This window comes from Podarcis vaucheri, assembly GCF_965113315.1.
Source record: "Podarcis vaucheri genome assembly, chromosome: 2".
NCBI lineage: Eukaryota > Metazoa > Chordata > Lepidosauria > Squamata > Lacertidae > Podarcis > Podarcis vaucheri.
Window position 1 is genome coordinate 71,063,905 of NC_138760.1, and position 22,566 is coordinate 71,086,470.

The 22,566-nt window shown below is 40.1% G+C and overlaps 1 protein-coding gene and 1 long non-coding RNA gene across 3 annotated transcripts in view; one reads left to right on the forward strand and one right to left on the reverse strand.

Annotated features, from left to right (window-relative positions):
• SGCD (sarcoglycan delta) overlaps positions 1-22,566 on the forward strand; it is a 410,213-nt gene that overhangs the window by 379,462 nt on the left and 8,185 nt on the right. The window lies entirely within an intron of this gene.
• Positions 1-22,566, reverse strand: part of LOC309526019 — a 79,965-nt gene that overhangs the window by 24,846 nt on the left and 32,553 nt on the right. The window contains exon 2 of the long non-coding RNA XR_014216623.1: positions 15,757-15,925. This is a non-coding gene — a long non-coding RNA (uncharacterized lncRNA). The remainder of the gene's footprint in view (positions 1-15,756; positions 15,926-22,566) is intronic.

Genomic DNA, 22,566 nt, shown 5'->3' on the forward strand with positions numbered 1-22,566 from the left:
ATTGGAAGAGATTTACCCTTTGAATCCCCGGCAATTTAATAATAAGCCAAGGATGGACACAATCTGTAAACTTCAGGCAGGCAGCTCTATTCTGATAATTCATAGAAGCAGAACAGTCCACCTAAGTTCTTCCTCATTCACCTTGCCAAAGAAAGCAATGTTTTCTTGTATTCCTCCTTTCATTTGTGAAAAATATCAAGCATTAGACCTTGTTGTAAAATGTGTTTCACAGGCAGAAGCTTACAAATACTTTCCAGAGGCCGGGGGGGGGCATAATTTGACCAACATAATATATCACCTGTGAACTCCTTAAAAGAGTCATTTTTCCTGCTTTTGTTACATAATAAGCTTTCTTCTGAAAGGGTCCCTCTGTTTCACCCAAAGAAATAAAAAGGTGACTCTTTACTTCTAATGAAAATTGTGGGAGCCACATTTCACCAGGCCATAAAAGGGGCTCTGGGGATTGAGTTAAGAAAGTAAACAAAACAAAAATGTCCAAACTACTCAGGCACAGTATCAAATGAGGTCATAAAGAAAGAAGAGGGAAATGGCCTCCCAGCAGGTTTCAGTACAGCAGAAAAGCTTAGGCAATGAAGGGATACTGCAGCTAAAGTGAAATGTTCCCTTCCAGTGAACTTAATGAAAATCTACTTACATTTGATATAACAAGGGCTAAAAGCAAGAGGTGGCATTTTATGCCTATAATGCTGAAATTTGCCTGTGGTGGTGGAGGATAAACTACAGCACGTCCTATTTGACTCTTTAGATATTAGCATTTTAAGAGACAAGAAGTAAAGTGACATATAATGCCAAGTTATCATTTTTTATTAAGGATTTGGTTTCTTACCTTTAATGAAAGAGTTATAATAATTAATGGTGGGATGTTAAAATTGCTCATTTCAATATATAAAATGCAGTATCTCCTTGTAGGATGTCAGAGGTTAAAGATTATTGCTGCTTTATAAGGCTCTCAATTCCCTATATTATGGCCCTCAGCATATTGTGGGAAAGTGTGTTTTTGGATAAGCCTGTAATATACTCAGGTTGTCTGTTAAAGTAACCAGGCTTCTTGTAAAACGGGTAAGGGACAAATCATGTGGCTGTACGGGGACACTACGCTTCTTCTGGCAAGCAGGATTGTGTCCCATGTATGCATACTTGTGTGTTTGGAGAGTGTCTGTGAAATTAATTAAGAGACGTATTCTCCTTTAGCTACTTTATCACCACTAAGGAAAGGCTTAATGGAGAAAAATCACTAAGATTTGTTACATTAAAAAAACACCTATATGTCTTTAGAACTGTTTTTAATGTTGCATTTTAAATTGTTGTAACTTGCCCTGGGACCTTAGATGACAAGTGGGTCATCTTTTTAATATTTTGTTGGAAGCCGCCCAGAGTGGCTGGGGAAACCCAGCCAGATGGGCAGGGTATAAATTATTATTATTATTATTATTATTATTATTATTATTATTATTTAAAATGGTAGTAGCCGCAGCAGCAGCAGCAACAATTTCTATGCTGACCTCTTAAATTTAGATTATAAGGATTCAATAAGTAACAACAACAATGATAAATATTTCTAGAAAACCTTGGAATGTTCATATATCCTTGCATGGATATATCACAGCAAGCTTTGGAACAATTTTCACAGAATCATAGAATTGTAGAGTTGGAAGGTACCCCAAGGGTCATCTCGTTCAACCCGCTGCAATTCAGGAATTTTAATTTTGCAAAGTGGATTAGTATTAATATAGCCATATTTATATATCCATGTTTACAAATGGGATACTGAGGCAACTCACTGCTGAAGGCTCAACACCCAAAATATGGAATGTTTTGGCAAATCCTTATAATTTTTATAAATGGATTCCAAATATCATTGCATTTATCCATATACAATCTGCATCTAAAAGCAATCTGCTCCTATGTTGGAAGAGTTGCCGTATCTTCCATCCATTGATCTAAAGGGTCCAGAGTAATATTTTTGATAATTGCATATAGATTGGAATAACAGCATTATTTATACACCTATATATTGTGTTGTACTATAGTTTCAAGCACTCTTTTCTTTTGTTTCATTTACTTTATTTGTACACTCAAATTTTTCAGAGAGAGAGAGAGAGAGAGAGAGAGATGGATGGAATGTTTTGGTCGTTTGTAAAATCCTATTTTTTTCATATTTTTGTTTACATCTGCATAGAGTTACAAAGAGCAAAAGGCATATCCACCACAAACTAGTCTTAAAGGTTCATTTCATCCACTGTTGGTTGCTGAACAGCAGGTGTCAGCTGTCACTCTTTTCAGGCCTCCACTACCCACCTGGTTTGGACTGATACCAACAGTGACCAAGAGAGATGAAAGGCTTCGGTGTTGTTGAGGCATCCATCCCATAAACCATATTTCATTCCATATATAATCCCGTCACCCATTATATGTGCACTCCATATGTGGAGCAGATGACTCGAGGGAACAGAACTAGCATGCGGGCCTTTTCATCTCCAGCCCACAACTTCAATTTAGACCAGGTGGGCAGTAACTAAAACTCCAGATGCCACAGATTTCAAAATGGTTTCATTCCAGATCCTTTTGGGCATATATCCATGTTTTTAATCACCTTTGCAATTAGCGAGGATACTTTTTAAAACTTGCATGCTAAAGGATAACAAGGATGAAACGGAATGCTATTAACCCCCCCTGAGATGGTCCTTTATTATTATTTTTCTAAACAGCTGTGAAGCTTCCACATCCAGTGCTCTTCACTTGTCCATGGTGTATGTCAAGGACTTTAGCTATTAATGATGTGCCTCTTGAACAAGTTCTTCTGATAAAATGTAGTTTGAAATCTCCTGAGATGTTAATATGAAATCCATTTTACAACCGTTCAAGTAAGCCCAAGTTGAATTTATTGCCTGGCCCAGCTGGAGGGAATTTCTGTGGCCAAAGTTTATGCCACTAATGGGAGTTTGATTTTAAGGTCTTCACAGGGCCATTCTTTTAAAGCTGTTTCCTTCTCGTCTTGATAGGAAGTAGCTGTCACAAATTAAGAACTGAGTCAGTGTTTTGCTAATATACTCCATCCTTTCTTTCTGTGCTCCTTATTTTCCAGACACAGAGTCTCCTTCTTTGGAGGTCTTTAAGCAGAGGCTTGACAACCATATGTCAGGAGTGCTCTGATGGTGTTTCCTGCTTGGCAGGGGGTTGGACTCGATGGCCCTTGTGGTCTCTTCCAACTCTATGATTCTATGATTCTACTCTTGATGTGTGCAGAGCCTTGAGGTTTAACTCGGACAGGATGACAGTATTTATGAAGGTGAAGTCTTCTGATGGACCATCCTTGGGAAAGAAGGTGGCAAAGCCTACTATTCCCTTCAAGAGACAATAGGTCTGCAAGACTTTGTGAAAATCCCTTTCTGGTGGGATCACAGCCCATTCCCTATGGAAGATGTCAGCCTCAGTGGTCTTTCAGAGCAACTTGATAACCATTGACATTTGTAAAATGGGCATGTGGGCTTTACTGCACGAGACCTCCATTAAACATTACAGTGGTACCTCAGGTTAAGTACTTAATTCATTCCGGAGGTCAGTTCTTAACCTGAAACTGTTCTTAACCTGAAGCACCACTTTAGCTAATGGGGCCTCCTGCTGCCGCCGCGCTTCTGGAACACTATTTCTGTTCTCATCCTGAAGCAAAGTTATTAACACAAGGTACTACTTCTGGGTTAACAGAGTCTGTAACCTGAAGCGTATGTAACCCGAAGTACCACTGTACAAGGTCAATGTATTTTCATCTGCAAACATTGCCTTCAGTAGGAAGGTTTAGCAGAAAGTCCTGGGGATGTGAGATTCTGATATACTGCTCTGGGGTATCCTGAGGTGAAGGGAAACACTAGAAAAAACTGAAATTTTCTTAACATGAATTTCTGTTTTCCTAAATCTCCTGGAGGATATTCTACCTGTACTGCTTTAACCACCATGGAGTTAGAGGCTGTATATGTGGGAAGGTAGTCAGGGCTTCCTTGGGAGTTTTCCTAGCTCCTAACCTACTGTTCTCTTGTTTCTCCTTTTGTCCACATTTGCCTACATTCACAGGTGCTCATTTTAGCCAAGCCGGCCCCCTTCAGGTTTACATTGGCTTTTTGCATTAACTTGTTGGCAGCTTGGGAGTTGCCAATGTAATGTGAGAGGGGGGTTCAGATTTCCTTGGAGCAGCTAATTTTCTTCAGCACTTTGATACAGCTCCATTCTGTAGTGCAGCAACCAAGCCAATGCAGCACACACATTGTACAGAATTACCTGCAGAGGATAACATGATTGTCTGATAGTGCACGTTGGTTCCTGACTCAGTCCATTTTTAAAATGATATACTTTGTCAGCCAAAGATAGGCAGCTGGGACAGTGAAGTGATGGCACTTCTCTGTTTTCAGTGACTGAACACAGACAATAAATTCAACCAGTGTTAAAGAGGGAAAGATGTGCATGATGATTTGCTTAGTGTGAACTGTAGACGTGAGTTAACATGGAAATGAAGACAAATACATAAGAGCATTTGAGGCTAATCCAAGAAATATGACCATTTAATTCTAATGCAGGGAAAGAGAACAATGCCACAGCAGTGCCTTTATGTTTATTTACTGGCTGTAAGCATACCAAAGAAGATAGTGACACAGCATGGTGTTTTGCAGAATGACAATATACAGTGGTTTCTGGGAACATACTAATTGAATAGGTACAAACAGCTTCTCTTCATTTAGAGGCATCAGTTATCATGGGGAAAATTTACATTTCCTGTGCCAGCCCAACTAAAAGGAATGGAAATTATTCAGAAGCAAAAATTAGCAAATAATGGCATCCACTGGATTATATCCCATGTGATTAATGAACTACCAAGAGCATATGAAGCAGAATATTTGTTCAAGTATCTATTTTGCAATCACAGACCATAACCATCTCCAGCTGCATGTACCATTGTTGCTTATAGATGCCCTTCAAAATGGCCCTGTAATCCACATGGATTCTGATGTATTCAGAACTGTGTGTGTGTGTGTGTGTGTATGTGTATGTGTACGTGCGCGCGCGCACACACACACACACAGAAATGTGATGACAGAATTCAGGTATGCCTGATGTTAATTCTAAGTCCTGTGTACTAAAATCAGTATATGATCTCAATAAATACATTGCTAGGGTTGTGCTCACAAAAAGGCATGTTTTCTTTTTTTCTTTCTTTTTTTAAAAAAACCAAGCATATCACCCTTATGATTATGAAGGCATGCATAAATGGGTGTACCTGCACCTGGTGAAAAAACAGGCTTGTCAAACAAGATTTCCCATTCTCCGCAAGCATGGTTTAGAGCGCAGGTGGGAAAAATCTTTGGCTTAACATGCCAGATTCTTATCAGCATCAGCGTCACAGGCCAAATTTGACAGGGTGGTCACCTATCATTCACATGATGTTATTATATTCCCACATGATTAAGGGATGAGTGGGCCAGCCACATGTCAAAATACACTCCATGGTTTTGCAAGTCTCGTGCACTCCCATTTCAGCAAAAAGTGTTCTTTGAAGCAGCCTCCCCACCTTCTCCTTTAAACTTCAGAGGAGGTGGAAGAGCCCTGTAGTTCACCAGCTCACTCTAATGTTTAAAGGGTAAGGGGTGGCTGTTTTAAAGAAGGCTTTTGCAAATGGCAATCCTTCCCCCCTTCACCTTCCAAGGTGCCAAAGGGAAGGATGGAAACAGTTTTTTTGATCCTCCCAATTGCTTCTCCTTTGCACCTGATGTTGGAGGTGCAACGCAGAACTTCTTGCCGCTCTCAATAGTAACCATTGCAGATCAAATACAAAATAGGAGGAGACATTTTAGGAGACTCTTTGGAGAAAGTTAAAGTTGGTCCACAAACCCATCTGACCAGAGATGTCATCAAAGCAACTTCATCTTAGCAAGACTTTGTTACAGGGTACCCAGAGGTATTCTGCCCAACAGGTGTTGGAATCATGCCTCCTGGTTGTACTGATAATGATCAGATTACTGTATAAATATCTTCAATAAATTGTAATTGTCATAATAACACTGTTTTGCTTGCTGAACTTACTATTCATTGCACAACGGCTATTGCATAGGGTACTTCAGTTTTACCTTTAATTCAAATTGGAAGGCGGAAGGAAACACATTCAGAAAGCATGCCATGAGACAAAGTAATAACATCCTTCTTGGCAGCATATTTTCTCTCTCTAAAATGTTATGGAGAAGATGAATGGAAGAAAGAATAAATGTTCTGTTGTGGAGACAGCTACATTACTTTGGACCATAATATTGTATCATGGTTCCTGAATGGCTGTATTGGGGGATATTTGGAAACAGCATGGTTAAAAATAATAATCTGGATGCCTCCTTGACTCTGGTGTATTATTTCTATTGATTACTAAGCTCCATACTTCCAGAAACCACAGGATGCAAGCAGAAGTACCGTAGGTGGAATGTACTTTGGTGTAAAATGCATACACAATATTTCACAAAGCCAACTGGTTTAAAATGGCTGCTTCTGTACACTTCAATAACAACACATTCTTTTTCTGTTTCATGATTGCAGTGAAACTGGTTTATCAATATTAAACAATTGGAGATATCCTGTGGAGGTCGGTTCTGGAACTATATATAACTTTTTACAAGAATGCTTTTTTTTACAACTCACCATTACATTGCGATCAGATCAAAAAAGACACACTTTGGAATGACTGAAATTAATACTACAGACAGGGATTCCAGTCTGAACCATTTGACAACTCAAACCACTGTACTCTAAAATCAGTATGAAGGGTGTTATTATTTCAGGAGAAATCCCAGTGCTAGGTGTAGCAAAATGGACTTCAGAAATACTTGGGCAAAAATAGGAGCTCCTAAAACTCTTTCTTTGATGTTTCAAGATTCTGAACTTCATGGCATGTATGAACTGATTGCTATTCATTTCTCTCACTGACTGCACTTGACTTAGGGCTGGCTAGGGAACAGTGAGTCCAAACAGGGTAGTGGAACCAGGACTGCATCTGAAGCCCTGCTGCTTGTGCGGGCCAAGACAGAAGGTGGGTTGGGGGAAGTTCTTTCCTGAAATTCCTGTGCCAGCTCAAGGCTGACATGTCGCTTAAGTCCAGAGCAAGCCATTCTCTGGTTGCTGGACCAATTTAGTATCCTTGTCTAAAGGCAGGTGACAGGTTTTGTGAATTTCTGCCTGGTCAAGTCTAGGAACCATTTTTATTTTTCACCAATTTCCACCTGAAATTGCTTCATGAATTATCTGTTGAAATGCTTTGACAGGATCAGCTTATTATGCATTATAGTTAATTTAGGATACTTTAACTCTAAAGACAGTCAATGCACTGTGTGTGAGAGGTAATAATATTTTAAAATGAGAATTCTTTGGGGATGATTATTGTTTTCAGTGGTGTATAATTTCATGCATTCATAGCAACCCCAGGAGGTGTTGTTAACAAATGGGTTGCTTTAATGATTTCTGGCTGTTGGATCATGCATATAATTCCTGCTATCATATGCACACTAGTAATCACAGGACTCCCATGTAAGACATAATGCAAAGCTCATATTCCTACCAGCGGACTGGGAAAGCTTCTGTATTTGGAAACTAAGAAAGCTACCCAATGTGTTAGATAGCATGTTGTGAGCATAACTTGTGTAAGAAATGTGTTAGTCTTTAAGCTGCTAGAGGACCCTTCATCGTATTTAACAAGTTGATTATACCTTGACTACTGCATTTGTTCATTTAGGAGCTTTGCTATGCAAAGAGAACATGAAGTAAAAGCAACAACATAAACTCTGGTGTCCAAATTCACAGCCTGCCTTCCCTTTGCCTGTTTGCTAGAGCTAAAATAGAAGTAAATTGAAAACTCAGTAAAAATAAGACTGCCCTGAGAGAAATGATTCAGTCATTGTATGAGATGCTGAGAATCAGTTCTATTTTTTATTTACTGTATCTCACCTCACTGTGACCCTGTCCTGTAGGAGCTCTAATTACATCACTTCACCACCTAGTGAGACGTTATTGAATAGTTTACTCCATAATAGCAAGATCTAGCTTTGCCTGGGAAAGGCGACAGAACTGGAGATAGCAATGGGTAAAAATAAACAGTGAACACCACACATTTAATAGTTTCTTATCTTGGCAAAGAATCCATTGGACCTAGCTAGTGAAGTGTATTATGATTTAAAAATCTTATTTTGCTTAAATGTGATTGCCTTGAAAATAAAACCAGGGCAATTGCTTTGCCAGGAAGTATTTCTGTTTTATTAATCAGCTTGCAATATAAATAGATTTGTCGGGCATATAAACTCCTATATGCCACACATGTACCACTCTATCTCCTTCTTGGATTAAAATAAAATGTTATGAAACCAGTGTAGGGCACACACAATATCTGATATGTTACATCTGACTCTGGAGTTGTCACTGAAATAGCCATGCTTTTTACCTAGGCAGCCAGAAGGAAGAGACACAGCCAGAGATGGCTGAGTAAACACAGCTTTACTGGAGTGGACAGTATCATTTAGGAAACGTAGCCCTAGGGAAAACAGGGAAAACATGGGCTTTCTGAGAAAATGAAAATAAGTGAGTGGGAACTACTAGAAAAATATTTTTAAAAAGAGCAGAATAATGTTAAATGTACAAGCGGGGATAAATTTATGAGCACTGGTCAAAAAGGGGAAAAGCGAAAAGGAGGGGGGATGTCAGTGATGTTAAGGAAAGTTAGGGTGGGAAGTCTTCTTATGATAGGAAATGACTAGAGACGTTTTATGGTTGTAACAGACAATTATCATAATAGATGTTCTAAGGTAAAGGTAAAAGGGATTAAGTCCAGTCAAAGGTGATTATGGGGTGCAGCGCTCATCTCGCTTTTAGGCCAAGGGTCATGTGGCCAGAATGACTAAACCACTTCTGGCACAATGGGACACTGTGACAAGTGCCAGAGCGCACCAAAATGCTGTTTGCCTTCCCACCGCAGCTTGTGCTTATCTACTTGTGCTGGTGTGCTTTTGAACTGCTAGGTTGGCATGTCCTAATGGATGTTGTATTAGATGTTCAGAAGAGTTGATAAGGAAAACTAGAATAACACAGTGAAAGAAATGATTGTATGTAATGAAAAATGCAAAAAAAAACAAGAAGCGCCATGGGCTTTTTGGCACTCAATAAACATCTTTTTATAGAGAAAGAATTGGAAACAGTCTTCTTGCATACCCAGTACTGATATTGTGGCTGATGGTATCTGACCATTTTCTCTGTCTAATGTAATCCTTGTACAGTGGTACCTCAGGTTAAGTACTTAATTCGTTCTGGAGGTCCGTTCTTAACCTGAAGCTGTTCTTAGCCTGAAACACCACTTTAGCTAATGGGGCCTCCTGCTGCCACTGCGCCGCCGGAGCATGATTTCTGTTCTCATCCTGAACCAAAGTTCTTAACCTGAAGCACTTTATCTGGGTTAGCGGAGTCTGTAACCTGAAGCCTAATGTAACCCGAGGTACCACTGTATATCTACTATTTTTTTTAATCAAAACTGTTTCAGTGGCCAGTAATGTGTAGCTGTATCACTTCATGAGCTGTTGTGCTGGACTTCAGGGATGCTGCAGAATAGTTGGATATCAAGCATATCATAACAACAAAGGTGGTCTGAATGTCTTATTTTTGGAGTGAGCAAGTTTCTCACTCTTTGAAATGCTCATTCTACTTCCACATTGCAATGGGATTCCTAGGCGTAAGCTAAAAGCTTCAAATCTACACGCACTGAGGAAACTCTCTAATGAATTCAGTTTTTGAATAGACATTTAGGAATCCACTGAAAGTCTTTTCCAAAGCATTTGAAATTAGTGCCAGACCACTGAGACCCATTTGCAAAATGGAGAGTATGCCAGGGTCAGCTAACAGATCTTTATTTATTCAAGACATTTCTAAGCTGTTTAATTATTCACATTTCTTAGCAGTGTACATAAAAACCATCTACAGAAAATGAGATAATAAAACAATTAAAAATTACCAATAAACCAAATACTACCTTAAAATGCCTGCTAGAACAAGAAAGTAGTTTTCATGCACCTGAAGTCCAGCAAGGAATGTGCCTGTCTCATCTCAGTTGGGAGAGAGTTCTACAGACTTGGGCCCACTACATTGCCTCTTATACCAGGGGTAGCCAACAATTGTTGGGCTTTAATTCCCATAGTCCTTCTCTACTGGTCGTGCTGGCTAGGGTTGATAGAAGTTGGAGTTCAGCAACATCTGGCTACCTCTGTCTTACATTACAATCACTCTTTTTGCAATAGTGATATGTTGTTGGTATTTATCTGTCTCGAGAGACAATGGAGTGTGTGTCTAGGGGTGAATTCAAAATGCTGTTTTAGCAGAACCAAAGTGATATCTCCGGGCCGTATGACTGGGCAGTGTGTATGTAGGTCCTGGGCTCCTCTTGACCTCACTGATGTGGTCCATAGGAAAGCAGCTTGGTTGTGGGAGTTGCCGGAAGGAGGTTACAAGATGCCATCCAACCATCTTAGGAATTCCACTCCAGTTTTGTGTAGGGTGTACTGCTAAGCCTTTTCTTCTCCCGAAGATAGGCAACAGGGGTTTAGGATCAGAGTTTTCCTTCTAGATAGGGTATTTTCCCAGACTGACGAGCCCCTTCATTATATCCACATATCAACAGTAGTAGTCAAGAAACAAGGCAAATGGTTCTTCCAGATTCTTTTTTTAAAAATCAACTGCCAACATATGTCACAGGTGATCTATTAATATTGGACTTGTACTACTAGACCTGGTCAGTATCGAGCAAAGTCTTGGCAGTTGCTACTGAACTCTATATGCCATCATTTATAGTTGGCCCACCAAATCATTAATCATACAGTCGGCCACCAAGTTATCATTAGCCTGATAAACTTGGTGGATTTACACACACACACAAAAAGCAAATCAGAATTGTAGCCAATGGAAGCCCTACTCAGAGTAGACATTGAAGTTAATAGACATGACCATCCTAGATTCATTAATTTTGTTCATCTACTCTGAGTATAACTTAGTTGGATACAACCCTCTGTTGTAACGTTACTACTTTGTGGAATGTGAATAAATTCCTTCTCTCAGGAAAATTGAGCCCATCGTGCTGATATCTTCCAAATCTCTGAGGTTTTGTCTTGTCACTCTTTCAGGAAGTATTATTTTATTTCCTTACACAAAGTCTTAGCCCCTGTGCTTCCAGAATCCTTTTTTTAAAATAAAACAACAACAGCTGACACAACACTCACTGCAAAGCAGCACCCATGAATAGCAGCATCTTGTTCTTTATGTAATTCATCTGGTGATAATGGCACCTGTAATTATTTTTTGAGGGCTAACAATGGTCACAAATGGTGCTGGACTCATAATTGGGTCACAAATTCTGAGCATCATCTGGGAACACTTGAAAAAATGGTTCTAAAGTGATTTGCATTTCTTTGTACATGAGCATTCTTGTTCCACTTCAGAATTTGTCTCTCAATGGATGCCAACAATATAAATATAAAATATCTACGAAAAACATACAAATAATTACAAAAAAGAAGCATAGCCCCACAATCTAGCTGCAGCTTTTTGAACCAGTTGAAGTTTCTGAGCACTTTTCATTTTTTTTTTATAATAATTTTTATTACATTTTTCCAAATTACAAATAAGAAAAGACAGAATAAAAGAAAAGAAAAGAAAAAAGAACAGAAAATAACATCCATTTCAATAACTTATTTCAAATTTCCATTGGACTTCCCCACGTCTCCCGCATAGTGCATTCTTGATAATAAAGTCATCAGCAAATTATACCCTTATTTCGTGTTTTTCTTTATATTTTCAATTGCAATTTAAGTTTAAATCTCTTGTTCTCCGTTTACTCTAAAAATATAGCCTGATATCATTTAACCCATTTAAACTTTGGTTCTTTCCCGAATGTTAACAATTTCCTAAATAATTAAACTTCATTGCTGGGGCTAACGTTCTAAATCATACGACATCTTATGTTTCATACAACTTATAATACTTTTGCAAATAGTCTTTGAATTTTTTCCAATCCTCCTCCATTGCCTCTTCTCCCAGGTCCCGGATTCTTGCAGTCATCTCAGCCAGTTCCATGTAGTTCATCAGTTGCGTCTGCCACTCCTCCAGTGTGGGCAAATCTTGGGTCTTCCAATACTTGGCGATAAGAATTCTTGCTGCAGTTGTAGCATACATAAAGAAAGTTCTGTCCTTTTTTAACACCTTCTGGCCGACAATGCCCAGAAGGAAGGCCTCTGGTTTCTTGGGAAAGGTGTACTTAAACACCTTCTTTAACTCATTATAGATCATTTCCCAAAAGGCCTTCAGTCTTGGGCACGTCCACCAGAGGTGAAAGAATGTCCCTTCAGCCTCCTTACATTTCCAACATTTATTATCAGACAAATGGTATATCTTAGCGAGTTTGACTGGGGTCATGTACCACCTGTATACCATTTTCATAATGTTTTCTTTCAAGGCATTACATGCCGTAAACTTCATACCGGTGGTCCATAACTTTTCCCAGTCTTCTAACATGATATTGTAACCAATGTCTTGAGCCCATTTTATCATGGCTGTTTGAAGTTTCTGAGCACTTTTCAAAGACAGCCCCGTGTATGCTTACGCAGAAATAAGTCACATTGCGTTCAGCCAGACCTATTTCATAGCAATCGTATTTTAAGACTGCAGGCTAAATGTCATGATAACCTTTGAGCTTGAGCAAGTGGAAACTGCAGATATACAAAATCCCCTGAATTCATAGAAAATGTATCACTTGAAATGTATGTATTCTACATCTTGTCTGTTTCCTTTAACATATATTGTTAGTGTCATTTCCCCCATCTGAAAATGACAGACAACTGAAAGTATTCATTTCTGATCCAAAGAGCATCAATTTTACTCCTAAGGAGTTGTTGCTGTCATCTACAGAAAAGGTTTAGTGAAGTGTGAAAACTGACATTGAGTAAATAAGCACTCATTTTCCTGGTGATGCTGTGGGCGGAGGGAGGGGGGGAGGAATCCACGAGGGCTCAAACAAAATGTTTGGGCAGTTGAAATATTGAATGTTTCTTGTTAATTAAAACAGGAGCAACATGCCCAAGTAAATAAATGAAGTCTTTATTAACCATCTTAATTGAATCATTACCAATTGACTCTGCACAAATGAATAAGCCACAGGTGTAGTACCATGTCAGGAGGTCTTCAAACGATTCTTCAAAAATTGCCATCAGGTTATAGAAGCTTTATTATGCTAAGAAAGTTTTTCAAATTGAGCTAGTGTGATCTGAGTTCAAATGTTTAATAGGGTGTCACACAGGGACATACAGATAGATCTGTATTATAGTACATGTGTGGTTCCACATTTAAATGCACTGTAAAGTTCACTGGGTGACCTTGGACAGTCACTGCCTCTCAGTCTAACCTACCTCACGGGTTTATTGTGGGTATTGAATGAGGAGCAGGAAAACCATGTATAACCCCTTGAGCCCCTTGGAGAAAAAGGTAGGATATAAATGTAATAAATAAATATGAGACAGTATAGTAGCCAGAAAGCTTTGCGAGAAACCCATATTCAAACATTTAGTTGCAGAATAATACTGGACAAGTCACACGTTCCTATTATCAATTTCATAATTGATAAAAAAATTATGAACAGGGAAAAATGAAGATTGCAAAACACTGCATTCATTTGAATTGGTAGCGCAATATAAATGTAAAGGTAAAGGGACCCCTGACCATTAGGTCCAGTCGTGACCGACTCTGGGGTTGCGGCACTCATCTCGCTTTATTGGCCAAGGGAGCCGGCCTACAGCTTCCGGGTCATGTGACCTGCATGACTAAGCTGCTTCTGACGAACCAGAGCAGCGCACGGAAACGCCGTTTACCTTCCCACCACAGCAGTACCTATTTATCTACTTGCACTTTCACATGCTTTTGAACTGCTAGGTTGGCAGGAGCAGGGACCGGACAATGGGAGCTCACCCCATCGGGGGGATTCGAACCGCCGACCTTCTCAACGGCAAGCTCTAGGCTCTGTGGTTTAACTCACAGCACCATCTGTATTTGACTAGGCATTTACTGTGCACATCCCTAAAGCAGCAGTGTTGGTTTGCACGGTGGCATTTTGCCTATTCCGGCCTCACTGCCATATTCTCATTGGTAAAAGACAGGATAGCAGAACTGGCATAGTATCTTGCTCATCTTTAGATCCCCTTAGCTTTCATCCTATATATGTGTATTCAGACCTAAACAACTGCCCAGAAGCTTCTTTTTGGTAATGATTGTCTTTTGTATTCATTTTCACTGTACTCTTACGTATCATGTTGTTATGTGTTAGGCAGGAATTGGATAGAGGAATCAGTACAGAGCACTGTGTTTTTCCTTTTATTTTCCTATCTTAGCATACTAAAAAATCGATCTCTGGAAACTTCCTTGCAGTGAGCTGACATAATGTTGTTGTTAATGATTTAATTTATTACATGGCCTTCACCAGTAAGGATATTCTAGCCTTCTCCAACCTAATGCCCTCCAGATTTTTGGATAACGTACTGTAATCCCATTGCCCACACTGGATGGGCTGATGGGAGTTGGGAGTTCCAAGCACCTGGAAGGCACCAGATTCAACCTGCTCAGATATTGGCTTGTTGGCAAGGAAGACACCCCTGCCTCAGGACCCTGCCCTTCCCTAGAACTTTATAATGGTCTGCTTCTGCTCAATGTGGCACTTTCCATTGTTCCAGAGGGAAAGGCCCATTTCCTTTGTCCTCTCTCACTATCCCTAGATTAGCAAAACAGCCACTATTTGCATATCTTCAAACATGCATGTGATTTTTCATTTGTTATGATCTCTTTTCTGGGCTCCAGCAACATAAGTTTTGAAATACAGACTAGGAAATGCCTTCTTGTTCAAAATCATTCCCAGCCAGTTGGGAGTTGTACTGGTCTCCTTCTGTTGTACTGATGAGGAGTTTAACCAGCCACTGATGCTATTTTTGCAAGCCAGGCCCCTCTCTTGTACTTCAAGAGAGTTGTACAGTACATAGTTTCAAATCCTGGATCACAATAACTTGGTTCAGAATTCAGCTGCACCTGAGCTGAGTTAACAGCGTCATTGTTGGAAACTGCCTAGTGATTAAGACTGTCAAACAGAAGAACATGTCAAACTAAAACACAGGCTAATACCAAGATAATAATGCATCTTTGTTTATATCCGTAATTAATGCTGTTGAAGAAAGTATGCCGAAAAGCTTGTGTAAGCAAGGTTTATCTCTGTTGAATGAGATTAGCATTGTATGTCACCGTTTAAACAGTAATTGGTGCATTTCATTAGAACATAATTGAAAATGAGATTGATGCTTGTGCCATGCAATAAATAATCATGATAAATATTTTATTGTGAGCCATGATACTCAAGGTATGTTTACAAAGCACTTGATTGTGTTTGTATTTTTATAGAATTCCATATGTATCATGAGCTGCAGTGATTAAGAAAGACTCTCCTGAATGACTAATTTCTTTCTTTTTACATACTTGGCTCTGAGACAAGCTCACTCTGCTTTAAGTATGTCTGAGGTCAGGCTAGATATCCACCTCCTCACTAACACTTTTGCAGAATAATTTGTCCGCCATGAAGATGGTGGGGAGGGATTTTGTCGACCTTCAGGGCAAAGGCAAATTCTAAGAACTCCTGGGTAAGGATGAGCTTACCATTCATGATAAGATGACTGAAGATTTCTTTCAGTGTGGTGTAGTGGTTAAGAGTGGTAGTCTCGTAATCTGGGGAACTGGGTTTGTGTCTCCGCTCCTCCACATGCAGCTGCTGGGTGACCTTGGGCTAGTCACACTTCTCTGAAGTCTCTCAGCCTCACTCACTTCACTGAGTGTTTGTTGTGGGGGAGGAAGCAGAAGGAGATTGTTAGCCGCTTTGAGACTCCTCAAGGGGAGTGAAAGTCAGGATATCAAATCCAAAAAACCAACAACTTTGAAACTGCTTCAGGTAGTAGGAAGCTGACCTCAATACCCAGTGACATTCCCTTCCAATGTGAGACTGAATGTCCCTATGGAAGTACTGTAGAATGGCATGGCATCATCTCAAGAACATTCAGGGGGAAAGAGTGAATATGGCTCCTTTCCTTCCCTTCCTCCCCCCCCCAAAAAAAAAACCAAGAATGTTTGAATCATAGAATCATAGAATCATAGAGTTGGAAGAGACCACAAGGGCCATCGAGTCCAACCCCCTGCCAAGCAGGAAACACCATCAGAGCACTCCTGACATATGGTTGTCAAGCCTCTGCTTAAAGACCTCCAAAGTAGGAGACTCCACCACACTCCTTGGCAGCAAATTCCACTGTCGAACAGCTCTCACTGTCAGGAAGTTCTTCCTAATGTTTAGGTGGAATCTTCTTTCTTGTAGTTTGGATCCATTGCTCCGTGTCCGCTTCTCCGGAGCAGCAGAAAACAACCTTTCTCCCTCCTCCATGTGACATCCTTTTATATATTTGAACATGGCTATCATATCACCCCTCAACCTCCTCTTCTCCAGGCTAAACATGCCCAGCTCCCTTAGCCGTTCCTCATAAGGCATCGTTTCCAGGCCTTTGACCATTTTGGTTGCCCTCCTCTGGACACGTTCCAGTTTGTCAGTGTCCTTCTTGAATTGTGGTGCCCAGAACTGGACACAGTACTCCAGGTGTGGTCTGACCAGAGCAGAATACAGTGGCACTATTACTTCCCTTGATCTAGATGCTATACTCCTATTGATGCAGCCCAGAATTGCATTGGCTTTTTTAGCTGCCGCGTCACACTGTTGGCTCATGTCAAGTTTGTGGTCAACCAAGACTCCTAGATCCTTTTCACATGTACTGCTCTCAAGCCAGGTGTCACCCATCTTGTATTTGTGCCTCTCATTTTTTTTGCCCAAGTGCAATACTTTACATTTCTCCCTGTTAAAATTCATCTTGTTTATTTTTGCCCAGTTCTCTAATCTGTCAAGGTCGTTTTGAAGTGTGATCCTGTCCTCTGGGGTGTTAGCCACCCCTCCCAGTTTGGTGTCATCTGCAAATTTGATCAGGATGCCCTTGAGTCCATCATCCAAGTCGTTGATAAAGATGTTGAATAAGACCGGGCCCAAGACAGAACCCTGTGGCACCCCACTAGTCACTCTTCTCCAGGATGAAGAGGAACCATTGATGAGCACCCTTTGGGTTCGGTCAGTCAGCCAGTTACAAATCCACTGAGTGGTAGCATAGTCAAGACCGCATTTTACCAGCTTCTTTACAAGAATATCATGGGGCACCTTGTCAAATGCCTTGCTGAAATCAAGGTAGGCTACATCCACTGCGTTCCCTTCATCTACCAGGCTTGTAATTCTGTCAAAAAACGAGATCAGGTTAGTCTGACATGACTTATTTTTCAGAAATCCATGCTGACTATTGGTGATCACAGCATTCCTTTCTAGGTGCTCACAGACTGTTTGCTTAATGATCTGCTCCAGAATCTTCCCTGCTATTGATGTCAGACTGACTGGGCGGTAATTATTTGGGTCCTCTCTTTTCCCCTTTTTGAAAATAGGGACCACATTTGCCCTCCTCCAGTCTGCCGGGACTTCGCCTGTTCTCCAGGAATTCTCAAAGATGACTGCCAGTGGTTCTGAGATCACATCTGCCAGTTCTTTTAATACTCTTGGATGCAGTTCATCTGGCCCTGGAGACTTGAATACATCTAAACTAGCCAAATATTCTTGTACTATCTCCTTAGTTATTCTGGGCTGTGTTTCCTTTGCTGAATCATTTGCTCCAAATTCTTCAGGTCGGGCATTGTTTTCTTTATCGGAGAAGACTGAGGCAAAGAAGGCATTGAGGAGTTCAGCCCTTTCTGTGTCCCCTGTTTGCATTTCACCATCTTCTCCTCTGAGTGACCCCATTGTTTCTTTGTTCTTCCTTTTGCTACGAACATACCCATAAAAGCCTTTTTTGTTGCTTTTAACCTCTCTAGCAAGCCTGAGTTCATTCTGTGCTTTAGCTTTTCTGACTTTGTGTCTACACGTGCTGGCTATTTGTTTGAATTCCTCTTTGGTGGTTTCCCCCCTTTTCCATTTTTTGTACACATCCTTTTTTAATCTTAATTCAGTTAAAAGTTCTTTAGATAGCCACCCTGGCTTCTTTAGGCACCTTCCATGTTTCCGTCTCATTGGTATTGCCTGACGTTGTGCTTTTAGTATCTCCCTCTTAACAAACTCCCAGCCATCATGAACTCCCTTTCCTTTTAGTATTGTTGTCCATGGGATCTCACCCAGCACTTCCCTAAGTTTTATGAAGTCGGCTTTCTTAAAGTCAAGAAATTGAGTCCTAGTATGCTTGGCTGCTCCTTTCCGCTGTATAGTAAACTTCAGAAGAGCATGATCACTCGCGCCTAATGATCCTTCCACTTCTACCCCACTAACCAGGTCATCAACATTGGTTAGGACCAGATCTAAAATGGCTGTTCCTCTTGTTGCTTCTCCCACTTTCTGGACAATGAAGTTGTCTGCAAGGCCAGTGAGGAATCTGTTTGACCTTAAGCTCTTGGCTGAGTTTGACGTCCAACAAATGTCCGGGTAATTGAAGTCCCCCATTACTACTATCTCCCTTCCTTTTGCATGCTTGGCCATCTGTTCCAGGAAGGCATCATCTATGTCCTCCGTTTGGCTTGGGGATCTATAGTAAACTCCCACAATGAGGTCTCTGTTATTCTTCTCTCCCTTAATTTTGACCCAAATGCTCTCACTTTGGCTTTGAGGATCTAAATCTTGGATCTCTTCACAGGTATACACATCCCTGACATATAACGCCACTCCTCCTCCTTTCTTGTCTGGTCTGTTTCTCTGAAATAGATTGTATCCCCCCATTATTACATTCCAATCGTGGGACTTATCCCACCAGGTTTCAGTGATGCCTATTATGTCATATTTAGTTTGCTGTACCAAGAGCTCAAGCTCATCTTGTTTATTTCCCATGCTTTGTGCATTAGTGTACAGACATTGAAGTCCATTAATCATTCCCCCGTGTCTCTTATTTAAGGATTTTTTCCTCCCACCACTAGGTCCGCGTGCTGTTTGCTCCATTTGGTCTATGACATTTGGATGATCATCTTCATTAATTGATAGACTCCTACCTTCAGGAGCACTGTCTCCCTCCCCCACATTAGTCAGTTTAAAGCCCTCCTGATGAGGTTTCTGAGATTTTTGGCAAAAACATTTCTCCCAACCGTTGTGAGGTGCAGCCCATCACTTGCCAGAAGTCCATCTTCAAGAAACTGCAGTCCGTGATCTAAGAATCCAAACCGTTCCTGTTTACACCATTTGCGAAGCCAGCTGTTCACTTCCACTATTTTCCCCTCTCTCCCTGGGCCACGTCGTTCAACTGGGAGGACAGATGAGATGACAATTTGTGCATTTAGTTGCTTCAATTTCCTGCCGAGAGCCTCATAGTCTCTTTTGATCTTCTGGAGGCTATTGCTTGCAGTGTCATTGGTTCCCACATGAACCAAGAGGGAACAATTGTTTGTGGGAACAATGTTTCATCCTTATGTGTGTTTAGCACTGTTAAGGTGTGTCACATTGTTGGTTCTTCCTCTTACGTGTAGGAGATTGATCCTTCCATTTCTGTGACTTTTTAAAACATATGTGTGTGATGTATGAATGCATACAACACTGAGGATGCAAAGCAAACTAGAGTTGCTGCTTAAAAACAGGCATGAGGGGCAATTAATTCCTAACCTTTTGTTCTACAGTTCCTAAGACCACTCCACTTCTGGATTTTGTTTTTGTAGCATTTGAAAGGATGCAGTGGAGCTGAACATCACTGAACTATTTCAGATTCAGAGATGGCTTTTGGCAGTTCTCACCATGAGACCTTGGATTGATGATTGTTTATCATATTTGCTAGTTGTTTTTCTTACAACACAACTCAAAATGACTTTCATTAAAACCAATAAAAAACAATAAAAAACCAAAAGACTAAAAATTGTGATTCCACAGTTCTATCTGCCATCATGGCTCAGGGGTGGTTGAGCCAACACCCTGGATGCAAGAGTTGACTGAAGCATCAACTATGCAGTATCTCTGCATCTCAAACCAAAAACCTTTCCAGTCAGAATATGTGTTTCCTATTACAAACATGTTATCACTCCATAGTAATCAAACAGTGAGGTCCAAATATCAGAATGAAAATGTATTTATGACTATAACATCTTCAAGCCAAAGGCATGTTGGTTAATTAACTTTTGATCAATAGGCAAAATTGTTGCATCTTTCTTTGAATGGGACTGGAGGAGATAATTGGTTCTTTGGAAGATGACACATAAATATCAGAATCACATAGGCATGTCAGTCTGGATAGGAAGCCCATTGATTTTAACAAAACAAAGATCACATTCCCAGCCTAAGATAGTAGTTAGTTGTCTGCAAATTGATTTGACTGTAGGACTGTTTGACGTAGTTATTTACTAATTAAGGTGCAACATAGTTGACGATGTGGCTAATTTTCTGCCCAACGTGAAATATTATAGTGCCATTAGAAATAATTAAACACAGAAGAAATAATAACCCAGAGTTGCTGCAATGCATAGTTCAAGTTCAATGCAAAGTCTGCCTGGATGGAGAGAGAGAGAGAGAGAGAGAGAGAGAGAGAGAGAGAGAGATGATAGATAGATAGATGATAGATAGATGATAGATAGATAGATAGATAGATAGATGATAGACAGACAGATGATAGCTGGATAGATAGACAGACAATAATATTCCTATAGGCATAAGCTGATGAGCAGTTTAGATTAAAGAATGCTCTTTATGGAGTAATGAAGGAGATGTGAAATAGAAAGCTCCATGAATAGCAATACATATGGTCATATCCAATGTTCGTATCAAAGTGCACCCATGGAATTAATAGACATGAATAACTTGTCAATTAATTCCAATAGGTCTACTCTAACTTATTCAGGTACAACCCATCATCTACTATAGTTCATTAGGAACATTAGACATTTGAGAGGTTAATGGTCTCTCTTTCAAAGTATACTCCAATATTTAATTTTTAAAATGCTATCTCGCTCTTAAATATGGATTTCCAAAAAACGTTGAAACAAAAAACAAAAAAACCAGAACCCCTAAAAAATAGCATAGAACAGCAACTCTAAAACTGGTTGAAGGCCTGGCTAAATAAAAAATAAGTCTTAGTCTGGCATCTAAAACCTATGAAGCTAAATGCCCCCATGAGTATCCCAGGAAAGAGAATTAAACAGTTAGGGTACCATCACTGAAAAGTTCCTTTCACCAATTGCCACCAGTTTGGTTTTATATGGTGATGGGGCCCAGAGAAGGGCCTCTGAAGGAGATCCTAACACATAGCATAGCATATAGAAGGCGGCAGCCCTGAATCTCAGACTGCATAGGAGTGAATACAGCACTTTGAATTCTACTCATAAACAAATGGAAAGCCAGTGAAGCAGAGCTGTTTTAAAACTGGGAAAAGGCATTGCCATTCCTTTCCTGTTACCAAGTCTCTTCACCTCAATGTGTAAAACAGATTCTTGCCAGCAACAAGTTGTCTGGATATGCCTAGTCTGATAGCTGCCTGCCTGCCTTTTATTTGATATACTGATATTTGATCTCTGGTCCATCTAGTTCCTTACTTACCTGCATTGACTGGCATTGGTCCATCTGGGATTTTAGACAGGAGTCTTTCCCGCAGTATATTGAGGTACCACGGCTTTAAGTAGGGACTTTCTGAAGGCAGATCATTTGCTCTGCCAATTGATTACAGCCATTCCTCAGTGCAGCTTGCCTTGCCAATGCCACCCTGCCATGGAATCAATAAGTGCTTATGAGTGCTTATGTCTGCAGGGTTGGGCCTCACCATTGTCCATAGTGAACTGAGACTCACCTGAACACACCCAGTATTCCTCTATGTTTGCAAATTGCAAAAGAAGGTCAGCAGAAGTAGGGGAGCTAGTCTCTCATCAAGGAACCCCTGGTAAAGTTTTCAAATAACCCATTATTTTTCCCCCCCCTTGCCCCCAAAAGGAAAATGATAATAATACTGGACAATATTTGATGGTTGTTGTGTAATAGTATTTGATAGTTGACATATAGTGGCATTTTATAAGATCTGATAGATCACATACAGTGGGAATTACTAGTATTTAAGAGACAGCAGGTTATAAGATTTCATATTAAAAGCCCATTTTAAAAAGAAAAAAAGAAAAATCAAGATATATCAGTATGTCTAACATAGCTGAACTTTCAGCTAAGAATTATTTTCACATTGAAAATATGAGTTCAAATTTTGCTTCAAAATCTGTCCTTAAATTTAAAAATGGGCAAAATTTAAAAGTTTGGGATGTGTTGAATATTTGAAAATATTTATTTCCTATCTACTTAGGAAAGCAAAGGAAGCACCATAGTCTGCTGGAGGCAGATGTAATGCAGAAAATATGATCTTTGCTGTCCTCGTTTTGGAGTGATTAATGAGGTTGTGTATG